Source organism: Aotus nancymaae, unplaced genomic scaffold (assembly GCF_030222135.1).
Source record: "Aotus nancymaae isolate 86718 unplaced genomic scaffold, 86718_ANA_hifiasm-v0.15.2.pri h1tg000019l, whole genome shotgun sequence".
NCBI lineage: Eukaryota > Metazoa > Chordata > Mammalia > Primates > Aotidae > Aotus > Aotus nancymaae.
In genome coordinates, this window is record NW_026988431.1 from 31,791,176 (window position 1) to 31,806,135 (window position 14,960).

The following is a 14,960-nucleotide window of genomic DNA, read 5'->3' on the forward strand; positions in this document are numbered from 1 at the left end:
GCCTATCTTATAGGATTTCTCTGAGGATTAAAATATACCCTCTAACGAATCTTTCAGTAACTCTGCAATACAGCAATCAATAAAAGGCAGTTAAATATGAAACTCAGTAAAAGGCAGTTAATGCTTTTGAGACAATCATTTTACAAACTGTTTCATTATAGTCACTGAAACTTCAAATGAAAACCATTAATTATCATAAAATTATCAACAGCTTCAACAGAATACAGACTAGAAAAAAAAATTATCACTACTTCTACTTCTTTGCCCCCATAGTTTTACTGTACAAGATAAATTAGATTTTGACTACTAAGTCAAACTTAATCTTAGTTATCCTTTTACTTTTTTTTATTTTGAGAAAAGCTCACAGCAGCCTCCAACTTCCGGGCTCAAAAGATCCTTCAGCCACAGCCTCCAAGTAGCCAGGACTACAGGTAAGCACCAGCATGCCAAAAGAGAGACAGAGAGAGAAAGAATGAATATGAGAATAAATGAATGAGAGAGAGAGAGAGAGAGAGAGAAAGAGAGAGAGAGAGAGAGAAAGAGAGAGAGAGAGAGAGAGACTGTGCGTGTGTGTGTGTGTGTGTAAAGACATTGTCTCACTATGTTGCCCAGGCTGGTGTTGAACTCCTCTTGCCTCAACCTCTCAAAGTGCTTTTACTTTTTTTTTTTTTTTTGAGACAGAGTCTCACTCTGTCGCCCAGGCTGGAGTGCAGTGGCGTGATCTCAGCTCACTGCAACCTCCACCTCCTGGGTTCAAGCAATTCTCCTGCCTCAGCCTCCGGAGTAGCTGGGATTACAGGCACCCACCACCACACCTGGCTAAGTTTTGGTATTTTTAGTAGAGACAGGGTTTCACCATGTTAGCCAGAATGGTCTCGAACTCCTGACCTCGTGATCCACCTGCCTCAGACTCCCAAAGTGCAGGGATTACAGGCATGAGCCACGGCACCTGGCCTCCATCTATATTTTAATTAAAAATCACTATTTATAAAATTATTTCCAATAAATATTGGTCAATATTAACAAATTACTAAGTTAAATCCACAAATAAAACTTACAAGTTTAGTTATAAATTCATTTACAAAGTTTTATTTTTTTGAGATGGAGTCTCGCTCTGTCACCCAGGCTGGAGTGCAATGGCGCAATCTTGGCTCACTGCAACCTCCACCTCCTGGGTTCAAGCGATTCTCCTGCCTCAATCTCCAGAGTAGCTGGGATTATAGATGTCTGCCACCACATCCAGCTCAGCCTCCCAACGTGCTGGGATTATAGGAGTGAGCCACAGTGCCCTGCCTCACTTAGAAATGAACTTAAAAATTAACTTCAATTATCCAGGTTCATTCAGATTTTAAACTAGGACTGAATACAATGTCAATATATAAAAGTAAAGGCTGAGGTGACATCATGGAAGATGGCCAAGGAAGAAGCTACAAGAAAAAGTCCTTCCAATGAAACAATTATAGAGCTGGCAAGAACTATTAGAAATCAACTGTTCCAGAACTCTAGAGTCTAGTCAAACACTTATAGTGTCCATGAGTGGGCTAGATGAAGAAAGTCACTGTTTAACATTGGTGAATTTCTATATTTCATGTAGTAGCTACCATCCCCCATTCACCAGCTAGAAAGGAAGCACTTGTGAGGACAGCAGCCCATCTTTCTGATTCAGCTTGCTCCTTGTCCAAAAATTGGGGTTGTGTGTTCACTAAGTGAATCACTAAGGGACCTGCATGGAGGCTAACCATTGTTTCAACCCCATTGAGCTAAAGTGATTGAGCTAAAGTGATTTCTTGAGTGGCACTACTCAATAAATATAAAACACAGAAAAAAATTTTTTTTTCTTTACTGGATTCTGACACTCAAGGAGCTAACAGGTCACTACTTGACAACTAAGATAACAGAACACAGGCTTCACAGGCTTCAGTGACCACACACAAATAGCAAAGTGGCAACAGTTCTTCCTTATCTGCAATCACTTTAAACGTAAACAGCTTAAAATCGACAATTAAAAAACATAGATTGGGACTAGGATCAGTGGCTCATGCCTGTAATCCCAGTACTTTGGGACTCTAAAGCAGATGGATCATCTGAGGGCAGGAGTTCAAGATCAGCATGGCCAACATGGTGAGACCCCGTCTCTACTAAAATTACAAAATAATTAGCTGAGCATGGAGGCGTACACCTATAGTCCCAGCTACTCAGGAAGCTAAGGCAGGAGAATCGCTTGAACCCAAGAGGTGGAGGTTGCAGTGCGCCAAGATTGTGTCACTGCACTCCAGGCTAGGTGACAGAACAAGATTCGGTCTCAAAAACAAACAAATAAACAAACAAAAAACATAGATTGGCATAAATGACTTTTTTTTTTTTGAGATGGAGTCTTACTCTGTGGCCCAGGCTGGAGTGCACTGGCATCATCTCAGCTCACTGCAACCTCTGCCTCCTGTGTTGAAGCAATTCTTCTGCCTTAGCCTCCAAGTCCCTGGGATTACAGGGGTGCACCACCATACCTGGCTTACTTTTGTATTTTTAGCAGAGACAATGTTTCATCACGTTGGCCAGCCTGGTCTTGAATTCCTGACCTCAGGTGATACACCTGACTCAGCCTCCCAAAGTGCTGGGATTACAGGCATGAGCCACCATGCCCAGCCATAATTTTTTTTAAAGATGCAACTATAGTTCAGAAACAGTGGCTCACACCTGTAATCTCCGCACTTTGGGAGGCCGAGGCAGGCAGATCACAAGATCAGGAGTTCAAGACCAGGCTGACCAACATGGAGAAACCCCGTCTCTACTAAAAGTACAAAAAAAATAGCCAGACGTAGTGACACACTCCTGTAATCCCAGCTACTCAGGAGGCTGAGGCAGGAGAATAGCTTGAGCCCAAGAGGAGGAGGTTGCAGTGAGCCAAGATCATGCCATTGCACTGCAACAGAGCGAGATTCTGTCTCAAGAAAAAAAAGAAAGGAAAAAAGATGCAACCATATATGCTAGCTAAGAGATATCCACTTTAGCCTCAAAGACACAAGTAACTTAAAAATAAAAGGATGGAATAATTTATATCATGTAAATAGTAACTAAAAGAGAGGAAGAGTAGCAAAACTGATGGTAAAAAAAGATTTTAAGTCAAAAGTTGTTATACAAAACAAAGAATGGTTGGGAATAGTGATTCATGCCTGTAATCCCAGCACTTTGGGAGACCCAGGCAGGCAGATCACTTGAGCTCAGGCGTTCCAGACCAACCTGGGCAACGTGGCAAAACCCCATCTCTACCAAAAATACAGAAAATTAGCCAAGTGTGGTGGTATGCACCTGTAGTCCCAGCTACTCAGAATGCTGAGGTGGGAGAATCGCTTGAGCCTGGGAAGTTGCAGTGAGCTGAGATCGTGCCACTGCACTCCAGCCTGGTGAAGAGTGAGACCCTGTCTCAAAAAAAAAAAAAAGACAAGATGCCTATGATTAAAGGGTTAATTCGTCAAGAAGATATAACAATCACACACAAAACAACAGAGCCCCGAAATTGTGTGCAAACACTGAGAGAACTAAAAGGAGAAACAGTTCAACAATAATACCTGGAGACCTCAAAACTTCACTTTCAATAATGGCTAAAACATCTAGACAGATGATGATTAAGAAAATAAAAAATCTGAGTAACACTATAAACCACCTAGATGTAACATATCTACAACACTCCATACAACAGCAGCAGGACATACAATCCTTAAGTACACATGATACATTCTCCAAAATAGACCATATGTTAGGCAACAAAACAATTCCTGACAAATTTAAACAGACTAGAATCTGCAACATATACTCTCCAACCACAAACGAGTTAAACTAGAAGTCAATCACAGAAGGAAATCTGGAAAATTCACAATACAATCTGCCCTTAAACAGGCAATGGGTCAAAATCACAAGAGACATAGAAAATAATGTGAGACTAATGAAAATGAAAATACAATCTTCCAAACCCATGGGATTCAGCAAAAGCAGTGTTCAAAGGTAAATACGTAGATGTAAACACCTAAATTAAAAAAGGAGAGATCTCAAATCAAAAACTTAACTTTACACTTAAGATATTAGGGAAAAAATGAAAAAAAAAAAAAGGTATTAGGGAAAAAAACAGCAAATTAAACCTAAAGCTATTTTTTAAAAGAGCAAATATAGAGCAGAGATAAAATGGAATACTTAAACCAAAATTTGGTTCTTTAAGACATCAACAAAATTAACAAACCTTCAGATAAACTAAGAAAAAAAATGGAGAAGATGCAAATAACTAAGATCAGAAATGAAAGTGGGGCAAGGCATAGCTGCTCATACCTGTAATCCAGCTCTTTGGGAGGCCAAGCTGAGAGAATCGCTCTGGGGCCAGGAGTAAGAGACCAGCCTGGGTAACACAATGAGACACCATCTCTACCAAAGAAAAATTAGCCCAAGAGTTCAAGGTTGCAGTGGGCTATGATTGCAGGACTGCATTGCAGCCTGTGCAACAGAATGAGGCCCTATGAACTGGTTCAGAGTTCTCTTAAAAAATAAAAAAGAAACAAAACTGAGGACATTACTACCAATCTTACAGAAAATTAGAGGATTATAAGAGAACACTAAGAACTAATATACCATCAAATTAGATCATCTCAAGAAAATCATATGCTGGCCAGGCGTAGTGGCTCACACCTATAATCTCATCACTCTGGGAGGCCGAGACAGGTGAATCACCTGCAGTCAAGAGCTCAAGACCAGCCTGGCCAACATGGGGAAACCCTTATCTCTACTAAAAATACAAAATTAGCCAGGCGTGGTGGCACATGCCTCTAATCCCAGCTACTCCAAAGGCTAAGGCAGGAGAACTGCTTGAACCCGGGAGGCAGAGGTTGCAGTGAGCTGAGACCACGCCACTGCACTCCAGCCTGGGCAACAGAGCAAGACTGCATCTCAAAAAAACAAAAAGGGGGAAAATCATACACCATCAAATTAGATCATCTAAAGGAAAATTTCCTAGAAACAGAAATCACAAAAAATTAACTTAAGAGAATCTCAACAGACCTAAAAGAAAAAAACAAACTGGTAATGAAAAACCCCTTAACAAAGGAAAGTCCACAATCAGATGGCTTCACTGGTAAATTCTATCAAACGTTAAAAAATAATTAATACCAATCCTACTCAAATTCTTCCAAAAATTAAGAAGTAGTACCTTCTAACACTTTCTACAACAGCAGCATTAAGCTGATATACAAGTCAAACAAAGAAACCACAAGAAAACTACACATCAATATCTCTGATGAATATAAAAGTAAAAACCCTCAATAAAATATATGAAACCAAGGACAGGCACAGTGGCTCACACTTGGAATCACAGCACTTTGGGAGGTCAAGGCGAGTGGATCACTTATGCTCAGGAATTTGAAAGCAGCTGGGGCAACATGACAAAACCTTGTCTCTACCTCGCAAAAAAAAAAAAATAGAAAAAATTAGCTAGGCATGGTGGTACGTGCCTGTGGTCCTAGATACTTGGGAAGAGGTGGAGGTGGGATGATGGTTTGAGACTGGGAGGTGGACGTCACAGTGAGCTAAGGCTGTGACACTGGACTCAAGCATGGGTGACAGAGTGAGACCCTATCTAAAATATATATATACACACACATATATATAAGCAAACCAAATATACCAACATATTAAAAAGATTATACACGACAAACAAGTGAGATTTAGCCTAAGAATAAAGGATGGTTTATCATAAGAAAATCAATGTAATACATGATATTAACAGAACAAAGGAAAAATACCACATGATCATCACACACACACACACACACACACACACACACACACACAACATATAACAAGTTCAACGTATCTGGCTGTGTCCCCACCCAGATTTCATCTTGAATTGCAGCTCCCATAAGTCCCACGTATTGTGGGAGGGAGAAGCGGGAGGCAACTGAATCATAGGGGCAGGTCTTTCCCGTGCTGTTCTCCTGATAATGAATATAAGTTTCATGGGATCTGATGGTTTTATAAAGAAGAGCTCCCTTGCACACGTTCTCTTTGCCTGCTGCCATGTGCCATGTAAGATGTGACTTTACTCCTCCCTCACCTTCTGTCATGATTGTGAAGCCTCCCCAGCCATATGGAATTGTGAGTTAATTAAACTTCTTTCCTTTATAAATTACCCAGTCTCAGGTATGTCTTTATTAGCAGTGTGAGAATGAACTAATAGAACATACTATCATGCTAAAAAACAAACAAATGGCCAGGCACAATGGCTCATGCCTGTAATCCCAGCACATGGGGGAGGCCAAGGTGGGAGGATCACTTGAACCCAGGAGTTCAAGAAAGGCCTGGGCAAGGTAGCAAGACCATGTCTCTACAAAAAAAAATTTTTTTTTAATTAGCCAGGGGTGGTTGTGCATGCTTGTGGTCCCAGTTACTCCAGAGGCTAAGGAGGGAGAATCACTTGGGCATAAAAGGTCAAGGCTACAGTGAGCCATGATCATGTTACTGCACTCCAGCCTGGACAACAGAGTGAGACCCAGTCTCAGAAATAAACAAACAAAAAAACTTAGAAAACTAGAAATGGAAGAGAGCTTCTTTAACACGATAAGATGCATTTATAAAAAGGCCTACAGTTAACATCGTACTCAATGGTGAATACTAAAAGACATCCCTCTAACATAGAAATAAGACAGGGATGCCCACTTTCAACACTCTAGCCAGGCAAGAAAAGAATTTAAAGGTATCTGTATATACCTATCTCTAATTGCACAAGACATGATCCTATACATAAAATATTCAAAAGAATCAACAACAAAAAACCCACTAAACTGATAAACAAATTGAGCAAAGTTGCAGGGTATAAGATCAGTATACAAAAATCAGCTGTATTCCTACATATAATGAACAATCCAAAAAGGAAAGAAAACAAATTTACAGTAGCATCCAAAAATTAAAGTATAAAAATAAATTTAACCAAGAAGGTGAAAGATTTGTAAAGTGAGAACTATAAAACACTGCTAAAAGAAATTAAAATTAATTAAATGGAAAGATATCTAACATTCCCAGATTAGAAGATCATTTAATATTGCTAAAATGGCAATACTCTACAAAACAATGTAGAGATTCAGTGCAATCCCTATCAAAATTCCAATGGCCTTTTTTGCAAAAATGGACAAGCCAACCCTCAAAATCGCATAGAATTCCAAGGGGTCCGAAACAATCAAAATAATATCGAAAAAGTACAACACAATTTAAGACTAAAACTTTCCAATTTCAAACTTACTACAAAGCTAAGGCAGTCAAAACAGTGTGGTATTGGCATAAGAACAGAAAGACAGACCAATGGAATAGAATTAGAATCCAGAAACACACTCACGCATCTTTGGTCAACTGATTTTTTACAACAGTACAAGACAATTCAATGGAGAAGAAATAGTCTCTTCAACAAATGATATTGAGATAATTTAATATCCACATGCAAAAGAATGAAGTTGGACCCTTACCTCACACCACACTAAAAATTAACTCAAAACGGATCAATGGCATAAATATAAAGGCTAAAAGTTTAAGCTCTTAAAAGAAAACATAGAAGTAACCTATTACACTGGATTTGGAAATGGTTTCTTACATATAACACCAAAAACCCATGTACCTAAAGAAAAATTATATAAACTGGACCTCGTCAAACTTAAAACCATAGTGCATCAAAGGACATTTTCAAGAAAGTTAAAAGACAACTTGTAAGGCTGGCTGCATTGCGGAGAGCTCGGACACGCCCCCTCCCTCGCCGGGCACTCGGACACACCTCCTTCCCTTGCTGGGAGCTCGGACACACCTCTCCCACCCCCCGGGAGCCCGGGACCTACCTGATAGCATTTTGTCCCATCCAGGCCCCACTCCCTACCTGCCATTTTGTCCTATCCAGGCCCCACTCCATGCCTGCCATTTTGTCCTATCCAGGCCCCACTCCATGCCTGCCATTTTGTCTTCCTGCTTACCATTTTGTCCTATCTGGGCCCCACTCCCTGCCTACCATTTTGTCTTATCTGGGCCCCACTCCCTGCCATTTTGTTCCATCCAGGCCCCACTCCCCACCATTTTGTCTCACTCACCTTGGGAACAGCCAATCAAACGCCTCCACTCCCTATAAAACCCCCCGTGACTGAGAGAAGTCCACACGACTTCTCCGGCCCCTCCTGTCGGACCGCAGAACCTCACCCAGGAGCCTGAATAAATTCCCTTGCATTGGATTATTTTCGTGCTGACCTCAGTTTCTTCATTTTACACTCAGCGAGAAGAGACCTTACACAACTCACAAAACAAAGAGAAAATACTTAAGGTACCAGTATCTAGACTATATAAAGAACTCTTACAACTCAATTAAAAAAGACAAACAAGTCAATTTATAAATGGGCAAAGGACTTAAAATATATTTTTCCAAAGAAGATATACACATGGCCAACAAGCACATGAAAAAATGTTCAACTTCAGCAGTCATTAAAAGAATGCAAGTCAAAACCACAAAGAGATACTACTTTACAACCTTTAGAATGGTGTATTAGTCCATTTTGTGTTGCTTGTAGCAGAATACCTGACTGGTAATTTATAATAAAAAGAGGTTTATTTAGTTCATGGTTCTGCAAGCTGAGAAGTTCAAGGACATGGCCCTAGCTTCTGGCGATGGCTTTTGTGCTATTTTACAACATGGCAGAGAAGGTCAAAGGGGAAGTGGACATATGCAAAGAGAGGAAACCCTGAGGGGTGTCCTGGCTTTACAACAACATGCTCTTGCAGGAACTAATCCATTCCCTCAAGAATTAATACAGTCTCTGGAAAGCAAGAATTCACTCACTATAGTGAGAACAGCAACTGGGGATTAAATTTCAACATGAGTTTTGGTGGGCACAAACAAATCATATTCAAACAATAGCGGGCAGCTATATTCGTTTTTTGTTTTTTTTTTTTTTAAAGGAAAACAGCAAGTGTTGACAAGGATGTGAAGCAATAGGAACTCTCATACATTGCTAGTAGAAATGTAAAATGATGCCAGCCACAAATACCAGAGCAATTTGGCAATTTCTCAAAAAGGTAAACAGAACTGACCAGAAGCAGTGGCTCACAATTGTAATCCAAGCTCTTTGGGAGGCCAAGGTGGGTGGATCATGAGGTCAGAAGTTCAAGACCAGCCAGTCCAACAAGGTAAAACACCGTCTCTACTAAAAATACAAAAATACAAAAAAAAAAAAAAAAATTAGCCAGGTGTGGTAGTGGGAGCCTGCAATCCCAGCTACTTGGAAGGCTGAAGCAGGAGAACCACTTAAACCTGGGAGGTGAAGGTTGCAGTAAGCTGAGATTAAGCCACTGCACTCTAGCCTGGGTGACAGAGCAAGACTCTGTCTCAAGGTGGGGGGGGGGGGGGAAAAGAGGTAAACAACTACCACACATGATCCAGTAATTCCACTCCTAGGCATATACCCAAGAAAAAATAAAAAATATATCCTCACAACAACTTGTACATAAATGTTAATAGCAGCATTATTCAAAATAGCCAAAAGGTATGTCAACAGATGAACTAAGAAACAAATGTGGTATATACATACAATTGAATGTTATTCAGCCATAAAAATTAAGTACTAACATATGCTATAACTTCGATAAACACTGAAAACATTATGCTAAGTAAAAGAGGCTACATATTATATAATTTTAGTCATAAGAAACATCATAAATAAGCAAATCCATAGAGACAGAAAGCATATGAGTGATTGCAAAGAGATTTGGGGGAGGGTGTCAAGGAAATTGGAAGTAATTACTTAATGGATATGAGATGCTCTTTTGGTATAATGAAAACATTTCGAAACTAGAGATAATGATTGTACAACGAAACAAGCGCACTAAATGCCACTAAATTGTATACTTCAAAATAGTTAAATGTATGCTATGTGAATTTCACCTCAGTAAAAAAAATAAAGGCTCAATACTGGGAAGCCAATATAAAGTATAAAACACTAATAAAAAATAAACAGTTTTATGGCTTGCTATATTGGTATTACTTATTATACACCTACTTACAATTTGTTAGGTGCTTAGTTTCACCCCTCTCATCCCATCAGCCAACAAGTAATTTGTAGTTAAAAGTCATAGAATCAGCCGGGCGTGGTGAGTAACACCTATATCCCAGCACTTTGGGAGGCCGAGGCAGGTGGATCACTTGAGGTCAGGAGTTCGAGACCAGCCTTCCCAACATGGTGAAACCCTGTCTCTACTAAAAACACAAAAATTAGTGGGCGTGCTGGCATGTGCCTATAATCCCAGCTACTCGGGAGGCTGAGGCAGGAGAATCACTTGAACCCAGGAGACAGAGGTTGCAATGAGCCAAGATCACACCACTGCACTCCAGCCTAGGTAACAGAGTGAGACTCTGTCTCAAAAAAAAAAAAAAAGGTCATAGAAGCTTTGTAACATGTAGTAAATCCTGACAATTATTTAAGTTGGGGTACAGTGGCATAATCACGGCTCACTGTAGCCTCAACCTTCAAGGCTGAATCAATCCTCCCACCTCAGCCTCCCAAGTAGCTGGACCACAGTCATGTACCACTGCACCTGACTTTTTTTTCTTTTTTTTAAGACAGGGCCTCGGCCAGGCATGGTGGTTCACGCCTGTAATCCCACCACTTTGGGAGGCTAAGATGGGAGGATCGCATGAGGTCAGGGGTTCAAGACCAGTCTGATCAACATGGAGAAACCCTGTCTCTACTAAAAATACAAAAATTGTCTGAGTGTGGTGGCACTTGCCTGTAGTCCCAGCTACTTGGGAAGCTGAGGCAGAAGATTTGCTTGAACCTGAGAGGTGGAGGCTGCAGTGAGCTGAGTCTACACCACTACACTCCAGCCTGGGTGACAAAGCAAGACGCTGTCTCCAAAAAAAAAAGGTCTCCCTATGTTACCCAGGCTAATTTATAACTAACTTAAATATAGGCAAATTTATTATACAGGAAAGTCAAGTTACCATATCATTTACATAGAAAAACTTCAGTTATTTCTGAGTTTCAGTAAATTTTTCTCTTATCAATGAAGGGGCCCACTCACTCCTATAATCCCAGCACGTTGGGAGGTCAAGGCAGGAGGACTGCTTGAGGTCAGGAGTTCAAGACCAGCCTGGGCAATATTGTGAGAACCATCTCTAAAAAATTAAAATAAAATTAGCTAGGCATGATGGTATGCATCAGCAGTCCCAGCTACTAGGGAGGCTGAGATAGGAAGATTGCTTGATGCCAGGAGTTCAAGGCTGCAATAAGTTACAATCATGCTACCTTATTCCAGCCTGGGCAACAGAGCAGACCCTCTCTCTTAAGAAAAAAGGCGGGGGGCCAGACACGGTGGCTCACCCCTGTAATCCCAGAACTTTGGGAGGCCAAGGCGCATGAGTGGGAGGCCGAGGTCAAGAGTTGGAGACTAACCTGGCCAACATGGTGAAACCCCGTCTCTACTAAAAATACAAAAATCAACCAGGCATGGTGGCACGCACCTTCAGCTACTGGGGAGGCTGAAGCACAAGAATCGCTTGAACCCAGGAGGCAGAGGTTTCAGTGAACCAAAACTGCAACACTGTACTCCAACCTGGGCGAAAGAGTGAGACCCCATCTCAAAAAAATAAAATAAACTTTAAAAAGGTGGGGAGGAGGGATTGGGAACTCCAGATAAGTATCAGACTTTATTCATAAAACAATACAACAGCATTTCTTCGGCCTCCATATATCCCTGGAAACATGGTGGGGTTTTGTTCTTTTTCTTTCCTTTCCGGATAATCTGTCCTTAAGACCCAGAAAAGTTCACCCAAACACAATTACAACATTACGTTTTTATAAAAACGCTTATCAACTTTCACACCATAATACAGTCTGATTTTGTAGTGGTTTTCCAGGAACTAAGATGTTAAAATTTTGTTTTATCCTTCTCTTCTCCAGGCTATTTCATTTTCCCTGTATTCTGATCATTTTCTTCCTCTCTATTCCAGTGCTACAATTCCAGAGCTCCAGTTCTAGAATTCAGAAATAAGCATTTTTCTGTCTCACACACACTATGCAGTATTAAACCTATCAGGTATTTTACTTCTTTTCCACATTATCAGAATTTCCAGTTTTTATACTTCCCTTCCACTGAAACAAGACTGCAATGTGCATACTGTATTTCACTTCAACGTTGGTTTATATTATAGCCCCTCCCCCATTCCAACCATGGAGCAAAAGAAACTACTTAACCCAAAGTAAAGTTTGCCAAGAAGAAAAATCTAAAACTCAAAAATAGTAAATAAACCATTTTATTTAACCAACTGCTTTCATGAATAGATTAAAATCATAAATGAAACTAAATGCCAAAGTCCCCCCACAGGAAAAAAAAACTGAGATAAGTGAAATGGTCATGTTACGTTTTTATTTCAAGATATAACACTTTACCCACTCTTGTTTGAAACAAAAAGGAAAATGATATCATCACAAACAATTATTTGTGTACCATCCTGGACTTCCTCCGGTTTATAAATACTGAAGATGCTTTAGACAATGACTTAAAGTTATCATAGAATGTAATTTTTCACAAAAAAACTTCAGTATAAAACTCCTAGTTGGCAGGGAGTGGTGGCTTACACCTGTAATCTCAGCACTTTGGGAGGCCAAAGCGGGTGGATCACCTGAGGTTAGGAGTTCATGACCAGTGTGGCCAACATGGTGAAACCCTGTCTTTAAAAAAAAAAAAAAAAAACTCCTGGTTAAAGTATGCCAATTTCTGAAATCCCACTTACAAAAAGAAAAAAATAAATAAATATATACTTACTATGGCATTAAAAAAATCAAGTTATCTAAGAATAAATCTAACAAAAGATATGCAAGACTTCTAACTAGAAAGCTATAAAGGATGTTAATTTCACCCATCCCAAAACTGATCTAAAGCAACAGTACAATCCCAACCAAAATCCCAAAAGATTCTGTGGTTTGGTTGGAGGTTAAATTGGTTTCTCTGTCTACTTAGGGGGAGAAATTAATACAGTGATTCTAAAATGTACATGGAAATGCAAAAGAACAGACTAGCAAATCTTTAAAAAGAACAAGGTGGATAGCCTGAGTAATACAGGGAGATCCTGCCTCTACAAATAATTTAAAAAATTAGCCAGGCATGGTGGCACACACCTATGGTCCCAGTGACACTGGAGGCTGATATGGGAGGATTCTATGAGCCCAGGAGGTCAAGGCTACAGTACACTGTTATCATGCTACTGCACTCTACCCTGGACAACAGAGTGAGACCACGTTTCAAGATTTTTTTTTTTAAAAGGAGACTTATTCTACAGGATATTTTGATTTATCATTTAGCTCAATAAATAAGGCAATGATATTGGTACAAGGCTAGACAGACTAATGTAACAAGATAAAAGGCCCAGACACATAGCATGCTTCTATGGACATGAATTATGAAAACACGACACTGAGAAGTGATGGCAAAAGTTTTTGTTTATTCATAAATGGTGCTGGAACAATTGGATATCCACTGGAAAAAATAAAACTTGACCTAACAACTACACACACACACACACACACACACACACACACACACACACACATCTATTCCAGGTGAAGTACATATTACATATCTAAATGAGAAAAGTAAATAAAAGTTTATTGGTGATGATGTGAATAACTCCATGACCTCCAAGGAAGAAAGAATTCTTTTAAACAGAACAAAAAAAAGCACCGTTTAAACGGGGTGAAAAACCCTGATATATGTAACTATACAGAACACTTTTTTTCTTTTTCTTTCTTTTTTTTTGAGACAGAGTCTTGCTCTGTCGCCAGGCTAGAATGCAGTGGTGAAATCTCGGCTCACTGCAACCTCCGCCTCCCGGGTTCAAGTGATTCCCCTGCCTCAGCCTCCTGAGTAGTTGGGACTACAGGCGAGCGCCACCACGCCCAGCTAATTTTTTGTATTTTAGTAGAGACGGTGTTTCACTCTCTTGGCCAAGATGGTCTCGATCTCCTGACATTGTGATCTGCCCACCTTAGCCTCCCAAAGTGCTGGGATTATAGGCGTGAGCCACTACGCCCAGCCTACAGAGAACTTTTTTGCACCAAAAGATACCATTTAAAAGACACCACAGACAAACTACAGAATGGGAAAAAATATAAACAACTTAAACTGACATATGCCTTATATTCAGAATATATAAAAAGCTCCTATGAATCAAAATATAGATAATTCAAAATAAAAATAGGTAAGTGATGAGAACAATCGCTTTACAGAATAGGACATCAAAATGGTCAGCAAAGAGGTGCTCAAACTCATTAGTAGCCAGAGAAAGTGCAAATTAAAGCCATCAAAAATGGCTGTGATTTTAAAAGACTGGCAATAATGTGCACTCAGGAGAATACAAAAGGGAATTCTCATATACTGCCAGCGGAAGAAAAGTTTGGTAAAACCACTTTGGAAAACAACTTGGCCTTTTCTACTTAAAACATACCTTATGACCAAGAGATTTCACTCTTACATATATATATTCAATAAAAATGGCTTCACATGTGCATTAAAAAACACATTATGATGCCAGGCACGGTGGCTCACGCCTGTAATCCCAACACTTTGGGAGGGTGAGGCAGGAGGATCTCTTCAGGCTAGGAGGTTGAAGCTGCAGTGAGCCATGATCGCACCACTACACTCCAGCCTGGACAACTAAAGTGAGACCCTGTCTCTTTACGAAAACAAACAAAAAACCCTATATTCTAATTGGCTAACCAATCCAAGTATCAAAGTAACCTCTAAATTTCAGTGCCTTAAAAAAGGAGAACAAAAACAACTGCATTCCCTCCCTGATAAGACAACTGGCCACAGTAGAAAGCATACCAAGGGTGGTAGAAAGAAGCATAAACTTTCCAATTAAAGCTGCACTAACTAGTCGTAAGACTTTCTGCAAACTGCTATAT

General features: G+C 40.0%; 1 protein-coding gene across 2 annotated transcripts in view; it reads right to left on the reverse strand.

Annotated features, from left to right (window-relative positions):
• The window catches only part of STAG1 (STAG1 cohesin complex component), a 415,374-nt gene that overhangs the window by 373,044 nt on the left and 27,370 nt on the right, over window positions 1-14,960 (reverse strand). Inside the window, exon 2 of one of the 2 annotated variants that reach the window (XM_064378722.1) lies at window positions 9,094-9,206. The exons of the other annotated variant lie outside the window; for it this stretch is intronic. The gene's annotated coding sequence lies outside the window, so the exon portion shown is untranslated. The remainder of the gene's footprint in view (window positions 1-9,093; window positions 9,207-14,960) is intronic. 2 annotated transcript variants of the gene reach the window in all.